This window comes from Schistocerca americana, chromosome 2 (genome assembly GCF_021461395.2).
Source record: "Schistocerca americana isolate TAMUIC-IGC-003095 chromosome 2, iqSchAmer2.1, whole genome shotgun sequence".
Lineage (NCBI taxonomy): Eukaryota > Metazoa > Arthropoda > Insecta > Orthoptera > Acrididae > Schistocerca > Schistocerca americana.
This window is the reverse complement of record NC_060120.1, coordinates 537,675,635-537,689,830: the sequence shown is the minus strand read 5'-3', so window position 1 is coordinate 537,689,830 and position 14,196 is coordinate 537,675,635.

The window sequence follows — 14,196 nt, the reverse complement described above, 5'->3', positions numbered from 1 at the left end:
AGTGCCTAGTGGCAGCATTAGTCAGGCCCCACAACAAAGCTTAAGTGTTTCGATGTCATCTGAGCAGGACGAAATAAACCCATTGACTGTAATAATGCAGCAGTTAACACTGTTAGCCAAAAATGTAACAGACTTAACTAAAGCGCAAATAGAGACTAAAAGGGAATTAACTAAAGCGCAAATACAGACTAAAAGGGAAATGAATGAACAATTAGCAGCCAATCAAGTGACAGTCCAGGAGCAATTAGAAGCCAATCAAGCGGAATTAAATAATAAATTAGTAGAGAGTTTTCAGAAACTTGATGATAACTTAAATAAAACTGTGGAAGTATTGAAAATTCAGAATGAAAAGACAGAATTAAGATTAGCTGCTCAAATTGAGCAAGTCACTCAGCAGTTTAATGAAAATGCGAAGAAGTTACGCCTAGAGCTAACCGAGTATGTTGCTACTAAGCTTGATACTATTAAAGAGCAGGTCGAGTCAATCCCACAGATAGTTCAAGCACAAGAACAGATGCAGTATTCTATGGCGGTAATTCCGGTATTAGTTGAAGTTCAAGATGAATTAAAGCAACAAGTAAATGAGATGTCAGCAGATATGCAGGATTTGAGACGATTACAAGACAAGATCCCGAAGGACATCCAAAATTTGGATAAATCCATAAATAACATAAAGGAGAGACAAGACGAGGTTGATCGTAAGGTAAACATTCTCGCGGGAAAATTCTCGCAGTTAAGTTTGGAAAGGCAAAGCATTTCTTCAGACAACATTGAACATACATGCAGCGCAGCTATACAACCTATAACCGAGAGTTCTGCAGAAAATTTATTTAGGTATTCGAGAAGTCAGAGAACAAAATTTATTTAGGTTTTCGAGAAGTCAGAGAACAACTAGGCGAAGAACTTGAACAATGGAAAGAAAACATTGAGAGATCTTTAAATCTATCTCGAGAAGATTTGTGTTCCACGCAAGGAAATGCAGAGAACAAAATTTATTTAGGTTTTCGAGAAGTCAGAGAACAACTAGACGAAGAACTTAAACAATGGAAAGAAAACATTGAGAGATCTTTAAATCTATCTCGAGAAGATTTGTGTTCCACGCAAGGAAATGAACCCATAACAAGATCTGTCAATGAAGCTACAATGGAAAGAAAACATTGAGAGATCTTTAAATCTATCTCGAGAAGATTTGTGTTCCACGCAAGGAAATGAACCCATAACAAGATCTGTCAATGAAGCTACATTATTTAACCGATCAAGTACAGACAGGGACATTAATGCACACGTTAGTTTTTGCAATCAACATCAATCACAACACTATGAGGGTAGTCATAATGGCTGTAATTGTAAAAGCAATACTGAGGAGAAAATGCTGAAACAACGTCAATTCCAGATCTACAACCCAGACAAGAAAAATGTTCATCCCGTAGTGTTTATAAGAAGTTTTAGGGGAAGATTGCCAAAAACTTGGAGTGAGTGGCAAAAGGTTAGTTTCGTGACCAGTTATATTCAGGGGTCAGGAGCTATATGGGCATCTGATATGATATCAACTTGGGACTCATATGAAGATTTTGAACGAGCATTTTTATCCAAATCCTGTTCCGAAGGAGTACAAGGACGTTTAAGGCAGGAGGTATTATAGCCGGAACCTTTTTCCTTTTCACGTGGGTCTTTAAAGAAATACTTTGAGAAATATATAAACAAACCGCGGTATTGGGATAAGCCCATGCCTCTACAAGACGTGATTGGCATATTAAAATCTCGACTTCCGGCCAGCATCAGAAATAGAATGCTGTATATTAATGAGCATGACCTTGACTCTTTCATGACTACGCTTGACACTATAGTTATGATCGAGGAAGATGAACATCGGTCAAGACAACCGGTTATGCAGAGGAGAGCGATTGAGGCGCCAAACGCAAACCGGAACGGAAACGGATTTAATAATTATTATACTAGGAGTAGTCAGAGATTCAACGGAAACAATTGCAACGGAAATGGAAATTTCAATTACAGTGCTGCGAGGGGCAGATTCAGAGACAATCGAACAGGTCGCAGATACAACCCAATGTTTGGAAATGCAAGAGATTATCAGAATCAACAGTTTTCAAATAATAATAATGCGTACAGAAATTCTGACCCTCGATTTGAAGCAAATAACACAACCAGTCATCAACAACAACCAGTCATAACAGAAGTAGTAGATGATTCAAGAGGAAATAATAATCGACATTTAAACTGAAGAGGGCCGCTTTATGCTCCGTAAAGTCGGCCAGGGAATACAAAAGGGGCAAACCTGTTTTAAACGAAATTAATTCCGTGGCAATGTTGAGATATGAAGAAGGCGAATTAATGACAGATGACTAGACGAGAGACTTAAGAGGCCTGTGTAGTCGAAGATAAAAGGGTTCCTGTGTCTGAGATCATCACAGAAGTGGGAGGAATTTTAACCAATGTTGTATTGGACACAGCTTCATCTACAGACGTAGTATCCGGAACTTTGTTTCGCAGAATTAGTAAAATTAAGAAAATCCCTGTCCTACCAGTACAAAATTGCCGAGTTATAGGTGCAGTGGGAGCAAAATCCCGGAACGTCAAGATACAAACGCTTATAGAGATAAAATTGTAGTGGAAAAGTTGTTAGTAGATTGTATTCTTGGCATTGGAACTTTGCAAGCCTGCAATTGCAAGTTGGACTTGGTAGAAGGAAAGGTGCATTTTAAAATCGAAGATCAATTTGTTACACTGATCCTACTGAGAAAGGAGGTAGTGTATGAGCGATATTTCCGTGGTGCTGCTGTGCAGTTGATTTGTGCTGAAAATAATAATATGTACCGACTACCGATCAAGTCAATCCAAGTAGAGGATTTCAGACAAACAGTCGAACAGAAGATTGCTGATTCAAATTGCCTAACGGATAGTCAGAGGGAACAATTATTCAAAATATTAACAGAATATGGGTCAGTTTTCGATAAAAAGCCCGGAATTATTAGAGGATATGTTTGTACATTACAGATTAAACCCCATAAGACAATTTGCCGCACACACTATCCCATTCCCTGGCGATTAAAACAACCAGTACAGGAAGAGATAGAAAAAATGTTAAACTGGAATCTTATTGAACCGTCGAACAGCCCATATTGTTCTCCGTTACTTGTTGTACCAAAGCCAGGAGGAAAAGTGCGATTGGTATTAGATGCAAGGGAAATTAACACAATTATAGTAGCTGTGCGCACACATCCAGAGAACATCGATGAGTTAATACAGAAATTTCAAGATGTATCCTATTTAACCAGTATTGATTTGAGAAGTTCGTTCTGGCAAGTCTAGTTAGACAAGGACTCAAGAAAATATACTGCTTTTATATATGGAGGGAGAAGCTATCAGTTCAAGGTCGTTCCTTTTGGTCTCAACATCAGCTCTGGAGTTTTTATTTCTGCGTTGGACTATGCCCTAGGACCAGAATTACGAAGTCGAATAACAATTTTTGTGGACGATCAATTAATTGCCTCTAAAACTTGGGAGGAACATGTACAACTTATTAGGAGGATTTTTGCTGTGTTCAAACAAACTGGTATAACTGCAAATCTAAAAAAATCCCAACTTTCTCTACAGAGTATTAAATTCTTAGGACATATGATTAATGCAAAAGGCATTCTTCCAACAGAAGCGAAGATTAGTGCAATAAAAAATTTTACAACTCCAAGAAACAGAAGACAACTGAAAGGCTTTATAGGCTTGGCTTCATTTTTTCGTCGATTTATTAAAACTCAAGCAATGAACTCTGAAGCACTAAACCGGCTCCTGAGCAAAGATGTACCATGGCAATGGTCTAATGATTGTGAAAAGGCTTTTTGTGAAATTAAGGATCAACTGATAAATGCTCCATTATTTTACCACCCTGATATGAATGTCGGATTCTGTTCAGCCACTGATTCATCAGATGTGGGATTAGGATCTTGTTTATTTCAAATTAGGTACATCGATGGTGTAAAAACCTTTTGTCCAATTGCATTTGCTAGCAGAGTTTTATCCACCTGTGAAAGAGCATATACCACTATGGAACTGGAAGCTTTAGCAGTTATTTGGTCTTTGAAAAGGTTTAATTATTATGTATATGGCTCAAGGATAGCCGTTTATTGTGACTACCAATCACTAGCCTTTTTACAAACTTGTAAGTTGCTGCATCCTCGCTTGTCAAGGTGGACGCTGGCGCTGCAAGAATATCAGATTCAAATTATTCATGGAGCCGGAAAAGAAAATATTATAGCTGACGCGTTGTCAAGATCTCCAGAAGGAATAACACCTGAACTGGATGTAAATAATATGGCAGAATTTCCAGTTCTTCTTCTTCAAGAAAATAATTACAAGTTATACTATATTCATTTATGTAAGACAATGGCTCAGCTTCAGAAGAAGGATCGACGATGGAATGCTATAATACGACAATTCAATCGACAAAATCCTATGGTCAATTTGGAATACTACCGGTTTGTGAATAATATTTTATTTTTTAAATCTGGGAAGGCTGAGAATCCAAAGTGGTGTGTCTGCAAACCCGAAGAATATGAAGAACGATTAATTTGGTTTACACATTTGACCTGGGGTCATGTTGGTGTTGTAAAGTGTGCTAATAAGGTTAGATATTATTGTTACTTCCCAAATATAAGGCGAAAAGTGCACAAAGTCATACAGAAATGTGTTCTCTGTCAAAAGGCTAAGCCAGACAACAAGGGAAATAAAATTGCGCTTCACTCAATAATACCTGAAGCACCAAGATCACTTATATCATGTGATATTTGTGGACCACTTCCTAGAGCCAGAGGTGGTGTTAAGTACAGTATTGGATTCTGTGATGTGTTTACAAAATATGTTAAACTATATCCTATAAAATCAGCAACTGCAAGAGCTGCCGCAGTAAAGTTTGTAAATGACTACATTCCTCATGCAGGGATTCCAAAATCTATAATCTCTGACAATGCGAAGATATTTACTGGATATTTATGGAGAAAATTAGTATCACAACTAGGAATAAAACAGATATTTACATCTTGCTATCATCCACAAGGGAATTTAATTGAACGGGTTTTTCGAGAACTAAACATATTCATGAGAACGTACTGTCATGATAAACAAACTACCTGTATAAACTATTTGACCGAGTTTGAGCAGATTTATAATAATTTACGTCATAGTTCTAGAAACTTTACCCCGAATGAACTGATGTTCAGAGATAACGAAAGTAACTTTTGGGTAGATAACTTGCCTAAACTCGAGGACACCAAAATGTCATGGGAAGAAAAAATTCGCAATGCTCTCATTAATATTACGGAGAAAGCAAGACAGCGAAAGGAAATCCATGATAGAAACATCAAACGGATTCAGACTTTCAATATTGGACAGAAAATTCTTTTAAGAAGACACATCAAGTCATCAAGGTTGAAGAAGACCATCAGAAAATGGAATCTAATTTGTACAGGCCCATATATAATAGTTGATATACCGAATCCTGGTGCGTATTTATTAGCATATCCGGATTCTGGAAGAATAAAAGGATTATTTCCCCATGTAGACCTAAAGAGGTACTTTTAAGGAAAGTGTTTCAAATTAAATGAAAAGTCTGTATGAAGTACTTGGGTGTTGAAAAAAAAATTGAATTGCGAAGGACAGTATGCCTCAGCTACTGTGATAGGTTAAATGACAGCATGCCAAGCATCTGTGATAGTTTAATGAACAGTAAGCGATTGCTTCTGTGATAGTATAGGAATATTTAGAAAAGTAAGTGGAACTGTAGCTATTGCTGCTGTGAAGACTTACGGATTATCTGTCTACACAATGATCACCAAAGAAGCTTGTGCGTGTGAAATAATATACATTCAGGGAGTGTCAATCTCCAGTGAGAATAAGTTTAATGAAACTATATGATCGAATACGGCGCTTGCGTGTGAGGTTAGTGTTTGTAAACTGACAGTTCACAGGAGAACAAATGAACCGCGTTAGGAAATTAGAATCGATTGCTACTGTCCACAGATATAAAGACTCGCTGGTTTTTTTTTTGGCACGAGCTTAATTCTATTCAAGAGAATTTAATTAACTAGCTTAGAGTGTGTTTATAAAATTAGAGTTAATAAGAAAGTTCTTCATTTAATTTATAATAATGTGTCATTTTCCGGTTGGATTTGTTTATTGTTATATTGCATTCATATATGTTCATGAGAAAATGCGGCAATCGGAGTATAAAAGAGAAAATTTTGATCGTAAATCAATACTAACAAAGATTAATTGCAGGTGGATAGGTCATGCAGCAGGACTTAATTAAACGTTCTCTTTCATTTTAAATCATGTATGAGTAAGATATAATTTTTTTTGGAAATTGTCCCAAATAATAAAGTTTTTAACATTCTGACATGCTATCCACATTCGTACCGGAAACCAAATTAGGAAAGATTCAGATCTACTTATCTACTTCCACCTGGAAAAGTCAACGAAAAAAAAATAAAAATAAAAATAAAATAAATAATTAAAACCAGGATTAGAACCTTTCGGCTTACTCAAGAAGATGGATGAAATTATCCGTGTTTTCAAAATTGTTTTCCGATCTGGAGTTGTGATATTGTGCAACTACATTATCGATTAAGACACCTAGATGTGGAAAGTATAAGATGGATTTTCCCATTCCTCAGATGGAAGATTGGATGGATCAGGTCCAATTTGAGTTCAAAATAAATATGGAGAAATTCGACTAACCCTTGTCTTCCAGGAATCTTTAATAGTTTACCATTCCTTAGACGAATTTCGAATGTTTCATGCCACAATCCTGAGTACCTGTTCCTGAGGTTCCTTCTGGTCTCTCAAATCCGTTACATCTCCTGTCCGGTACGATAATGCGACGCCTGTCCTCCGTGCCGTGTCCCATGTTCCTGTTCGATCAGTTTCACCGCAGTTCAGCAAGACATCGATGAAGAAAATTTTTCAGAAGATTGTAAAAAATTTGCATGTGTAAAGATATTTGTTTTTGGCTATGTGGCAGATTTTATCTTCCCTGTGAATTCTACAATATCTCTCAAATTTCTAAATTATTCTGTCTTTCCTATCATCTGTAAATACCTAGTTGGGGTCAAAGCCTCCAGGTTTTCCGGGGTTTCCCCTGTGAAGGCCAGTTCCTGAATAGGTAGACCTGATTAACAACTATATAAGTCCATCTTCCCTGCTTGTGTACGTGGGATGCAGGTATGCCCCAGTACACGTGAAAGCAACAACTAGGTATCTAGGTAATGAAGATACCAAATCTCTTTCAATTCTTGTAATCAAAAAAATCTTACTAACTTATTAAAACTTATAGGAACGTATGTTCCACAAATTCTAACGAGTTAGCCAAGCCAATAGTTAGCTCGCAAAGTGGATACATATCAACTTTGCTCGCTGCGAGGGGCGATGTAATGTCTCTTGCAGCGGTCTCTCCGCGATATTTTCAGAAATTTTATAAATTATATAACTCAGTACATATCTCGAAATATCTCTTCTTATCTTACCGATTATCAATGCAGGGTAGTTTCAAGCCCAATTATTCCTTGGAGCGTCCATTTACTCCATGGAATAGCTTCTCTGCTATCTATGTTTTCTCTTATGAAAAGAATGAAGGAATTCTTGCCGATTAGTCGTGTAAGGAGGAGGATGTATATGTATGTATTGTTGAGCTAGTCGCCATCTTGATGAGATTCTGTATGAGAAGGACTTTAATACATGAACTAAACTAAAGTGTGTTCGCGTATTATTTAACTGATTATTATTGACAGTGTCTGCTTACTACGCTGTGTTGCACGGGATCAGTGGGGAACGTCTGATTTACACTGGACGAACCTGCCGTTTTGTATGCTCAAGATTTCCAGTTACTTCAAATAAATAGGCTAACACGGTCTTACCAGCAGATCTCCGGTCTTCCCCATGTGATCACCGAAAGTTAACAATTATTACAAATGTTTCCAGGAGATCGACTGACAATTTTCATCGCACCGAGACTTCGAAATTGCTTCACTGCCTTATGGAATTTAAGTTAACCTCAATTTAATCAGGATAGAACAGTATTGAACTGTATGAATGTGATAAGCCTGCTTTGTGAATGAAAATTCCCTTAACATACGCATATTTTTACTACCCTGATCAGTGAAGCTAAATCAGGCCGGTGTGAGAGAGGTTTTTAAATTTCAGAATCCACACAAAAAGTATTAAAGCTGGGAAATCAAATACCTCACATTTGTTGGCTTCACAAGCAGTGGAACAAGGCGGCGTCAGCGCATTTGGTTAGTGCGGGCTGCCTACATCAGGGGCAATTATGCTCTCAGGAGCAAACCTATTGTTCTCCTTTAACTGACAGGCACTTAACCTATTGTTCTGCTAAAAGGAGCCTTCCTTTTGATTGACAGGCACTTAATCTATTGTCCCCCCACCCCCTCCCGCTCCCCTCCCCCCTCAGGAAACCTCCAACCCACCCCTCCCCCTTACTGCTACAGATATACTTTCAGGTCTGAGTTATTGGAATAGCTCCTCTCACTCTTATCAGTTTGATTGACTACTTAATTAAATTGATCAATTAATTAACCTCTCCCCCTCTGGTAAGCCCCCTCCCCTCCTACCCTCACTCCATGAAATCGTCAGTAAGAAAACTCAGTTCATCGGTCATTTGGAGGGAAATCGATTGCTGTGTATGGAATATTGTTCAAACAATGTAGACAATGTGTGGAATATTGTTTATTTCAACAATTTAGGGTATTCAAGGCAGTGTATGGAATATATCGACATTGGTGGCTCTTTGGTGGAGAGGAAAGATCTCATAACAGGAAATTCAAGGGTATATTGTTTATTTATAAACAAATCAGTTTGTGGGGGTTGGATTTCTCTTTCCCATCAGTCTCTGCTATTTGGAAACATGTAGGTCTTGTAAGAAGTAATTACATGGGGCAAACATGTTGCATAACCTAATGTTTGGCACTGTACATTGTTCTATTAATTGGTTTTCCATGTCACCCCCATTTCCTTAAACTATTGTAACCTCTTTGATACCAAATTAAGTAATTAGTTATGTCCTCCCACCATTTTCTGGCACACTTTTCGAATTTCACATGCTTTTGAAAGCCATTTCTGGCTCATTCTTCTTTGTCACCCACCTCCTTAAACTATTGTACTGCATAAAAATTATGGAAATTAACCTAGTGGTTTGCACTTAATGTGCTGTACTGATCCATGTCACCCAATCACACACACCCTCCCCTTAACTATTGTACCACTAACACCATGCTGATATAAAAAATTCATGCAAATTAATTAAATCGATATTCTTCACATGTGTGGGGTGTTGTTGTTGTGGTCTTAAGTCCAGAGACTGGTTTGATGCAGCTCTCCATGCTACTCTATCCTGTGCAAGCTTCTTCATCTCCCAGCACCTACTGCAGCCTACATCCTTCTGAATCTGCTTAGTGTATTCATCTCTTGGTCTCCCTCTACGATTTTTACCAGCCACGCTGCCCTCCAATACTAAATTGGTGATGCCTTGATGCCTCAGAATATGCCCTATCAACCGATCCCTTCTTCTAGTCGAGTTGTGCCACAAATTTCTCTTCTCTCCAATTCTATTCAATACCTCCTCATTAGTTATGTGATCTACCCATTTAATCTTCAGCATTCTTCTGTAGCACCACATTTCGAAAGCTTCTATTCTCTTCTTATCTTTATCATCCACGTTTCACTTCCATACGTGGCTACACTCCATACAAATACTTTCAGAAACGACGCTAGACTGCACTCGCACCTCATAAGTTTGTGACGTCCAGCGAAATGTACCACCACCGATCACAAATGATCAGCAGAGACATACCCAAACTACGTAAAATCAGGAGAAAAAGACTTCAACTATTTTGATGCAAAAACTACCAATCACCGCAGAATGTCATTATTTCGAAATTAAGTTGATAATGAGAGTCACCTTGTATGGCGAGTAGTTTTTCTTTTTGTTTTTTCTGTAGTCGGATTACACTCACTAGGTAGGTCAAATGAGAATGCGTGGAGGGAACACGATGTTCTTTTCGAGGAACACTATTGAGAAATGACATCTGAAGCTGACCACAGAGAGATTCTACAGCCCACAACATACATTTCGCGTGCGGACCACCTTATTAAAACACGATCGTCGAGACTACGTTACCGTCACCATGCATACAAAGCGGTCTTGAGTCTACATGAACACACACAATAAATAACACACAATAAATAAGAACAAAAGTATATAACTTTCGCCCCTTTTTCCCTGCTTAAATCCGACTGTAAAATAATATCAAGAATCATAAACAGCAGATTTTCGCATTTGGCAGAAAAGACTGTAAATCAACATTAGTCATGTGCGCTAGCAGTACCACATTTCAAAGCACATCAGCATGTAGATATAGGGTGACAATTATTGAACTATATGGAATAAAATCGTCATAACTTCTGAACGGTTTGCGTTAGGACGTCCAAACTGCACGGTTGGCGGCGTCTCATGATGGGAATTAATATGTGTATGCATGGATTGGTTTAGCGACGAAGTCAACTTTCATTTGGATGGTTTTGTCAATAAGCGAAACTGGCGCATCTGGGGGAATGAGAGTCCGCTTTTCACTCTTCACCCTCAATGGGTGACTGTGCGGTGTGCAGTGTCCTGTCACAGAATAATCGGTGCGCGATATTCGTTGATGGCACGATGATTACCGAACGGTACGTGAATGTTTAGGAAGATGATTCCATCCCCATTATCCGAAGTGTCCCTGATTTCGGCAAGATGTGGTTCCTGTGAGACGGAGCTCGACCCCATCGAAGCAGGAGAGTGTGGATGTTTTGGAGGAGCACTTTGTATACCGCATTCTGACTCTGGGGTACCCCGAGGCCACTGACATGGGCCTAGATTGGCCGCCATATTCTCCGGATCTGAACACATACGACTCATTTTTGTGGGGCTATATTAAAGACAAGGTGTACAGCAATAACCCCAAAACCATTGCTGAGCTGAAAACAGCTCTTCAGGAGGTCTTCGACAGCATCGATGTTCCCACGCTTCAGCGGATTATGCAGAATTTCGCTATTCGTCAGCGCCACATCATCGCCAATGACGGGAGGCATATCGAACATGTCGTAATCTAAACCCGAATATGTGTAGCAACGTTTACGTGTTAAATAAAGTGTGTGCTCGCCGTAGTTTCTAACTAATTTACATTTTTTTCATACAGTTTAATATTTATCACGCTGTATATAATTACTGTAATCTCCTTGACTAATATGAAATGTGCACGCATGTTTAATGCTTGTCATAAAGCTTTTGATCGGGTAGACCAGGGTTTCTCAGTGAAACTATGAGAAACATGGGTTTTTACGGACGAGTTCTAAATGCAGTTAAGAACGTTGCAACGGGAATCAGGGGCAATTCAACAGCAAACTGTCAGAAAACGAGGCAGACGAGGAGCTCCTCAAAGAAGCCCTCACTCTATGCTCTTATTTGTCCTACACCTGAATCTGTTCCTCCATAATGTTCGTGCCAGACTAACAAGAACGACATTATCAGGGCACCAGACAGTCGTAAGAGCATATGCCGATGATTTAGGGCTCGTATTGAGAAATTATGATGACATTTCCAAAGTAGAAATAACTAGCTGCGGTACCCGGCTTCGCTCAGGGAGTTGATACGAGATTGTGTGGTACCTGTAATAAGAGGATAAACGTTAAAGTATAATGGAAATGAAGTCCCATGCTTGTTGACAGAGCGTAGGGGAACGATACGGGAGACCCGCACCGCCGTACTAGGCAAGGTCCTAGTGGAGGTGGTTTACCGTTGCCTTCCTCCGACCGAAATGGGGACGAATGAGGATGATGAAGACGACACAACGACACCCAGTCATCCCGGGGCAGGTGAAAATCCCTGACCCCTCCGGGAATCGAAATAGGAACCCCATCCTCGGGAAGCGAGAACGCTACGGCGAGACCACATGTTTATTGAAAACATATTCTATTTTTCAATACTTGTTTATAAACATTTTTCATTTTATTATCTGAGGTACGTATGCACAAATTTTTCGAATTTCCTGCTCGAGAGCAAACTACGTATAGTTGACCTAAGAGAAGCAGGAGTCTTGAGGTTGATGCCGCAATATTTTAAAATTAGCCCTTGCGGTTTGTTAATTTTAAAACTGGAGACTAATCCGATTGGAAATGGCAGACTTTTAAACTGGATTGGCAGTTCAGTAGAGATCAGTGGTATTGTGGGGATAAATAGAGAGTGTCCTTGGTACTTTCCAGTCATAAGTTTGGCTTCGATGATGTTATTCGATAGCTGTTTGACGATCACCCTTCTTCCATTACATAGTTTTGGTGAGTTTGAGTTTTCTGAGTAGTATGATCGGAGATCCGATTTTAAGTCGAATGCAGTGCAACAGCTTTCCTGGTACTTGCAAAGAGGTTAGAAATTCTGTAGGGAAGTTCACACTTTCTTCAGCGTATTTGTATGCGTGGCCAGAGACGTGGTATTTTTAAGCGTTCATTGATCTTGTCTGTTTGTGTTGACTTGGAGATAACTGAAAGCGTTTGTAGAAAACTCGAGTATGAGTAGAGCTCATTCTATCACTTAAGAGTTTCCTCGCAAATCTTGGAATGTTCTGTCCAAGTCATTTGCTAACTGTACGATATCTCAAGTAACGTCCTATCACTCAGTTATGTTAAGGTATCATGTGCTGTATTATTGTTCCCTGTCCAGAATTCATATTTTCATTCGTTAATACAGAAGAAATGTCAGGAATGTTACGTGTGGAGTAATGCGTAGTTCGAGGTCTATGTGTACAGTGGTATCATGGCAACTTTTTAGGGCATACTATCTACATAGCCTTCCACAGACACAGCATCGGTGGCAAGGAAAATATAACTTGAATGTAACTGATCGTACCCTGTAGCAATTAGTTCTGCAAAGAGATCGTCAGTGTATATGAATCATTCTCAATGCAAAATTTACAGTTGTGTTATTGTGTGGTTAACGAATGACGTGAACGGGCACTTGTATTAGTATACTACAGGATACGTTGCAAGTGCGCCCATATAAAATATTTATTGGAGTAAATGCAGCACGAGATATGTAATTCAAGAGATAAAGAAAACGGAAAATAGCTTCACTAGACACAGAATTAGTGGTCCAGTGGTTACCCAATACGTGCATTATGCAGCTGGACAGAGAAACACATTGTTGTAACAATGGAAAATTGTACTGAAATGCAGGAGGATCTGCAACGAATTGACGCATGGTGCAGGGAATGGCAATTGAATCTCAATCTAGACAAGTGTGCTGCGAATACATAGAAAGAAAGGTCCTTTATCATTTAGCTACAGTATAGCAGGTCAGCAACTGGAAGCAATTAATTCCATAAATTATCTAGGAGTAGGAATTAGGTGTGATTTGAAATGGAATAACCATATAAAATTAATCGTTGGTATATCAGATGCCAGACTGAAATTCATTGGGAGAATCCTAAGGAAATGCAATCCGAAAACAATAGGAAGTAGGTTACAGTACACTTGTTCGCCCACTGCTTGAATACTGCTCACCGGTGTGGGATCTGTACCAGACAGGTTCGATAGAAGAGACAGAGAAGATCCAACGGAGAGCAGCGGCTTCGTTACAGAATCATTTAGTAATCGCGAAAGCGTTACGGAGATGATAGATAAACTCCAGTGGAAGACTCTGCAAGAGAGACGCTCAGTAGCTCGGTACGGGCTTTTGTTGAAGTTTCGAGAACATAATTTCACCGAGGAGTCAAGCAATATATTGCTCTCTCTTACGTATATCTCGCGAAGAGACCATGAGCATAAAATCAGAGAGATTAGAGCCCACACAGAGGCATACCGACAATCTTTCTTTCCACGAACAATACGAGACTAGAATAGACTGGAGAACCGATAGAAGTACTCAAGATACCCTCCGCCACACACCGTGAAGTGGCTTGCGGAGTATGGTTGTAGATGTAGATGCCAGTTCAATAATGCTAGCTACGATAACTAGTAGTGAATATTTTCTGTTATTACATCGGTGTAATAAAGTAACAACTTCGTGACCTGATGCTTAGGTGAATGACCACTATACTTCTGTGATGTTCATTTAAAAGGATCAATCCCGTGACTGTGTTATTGTAA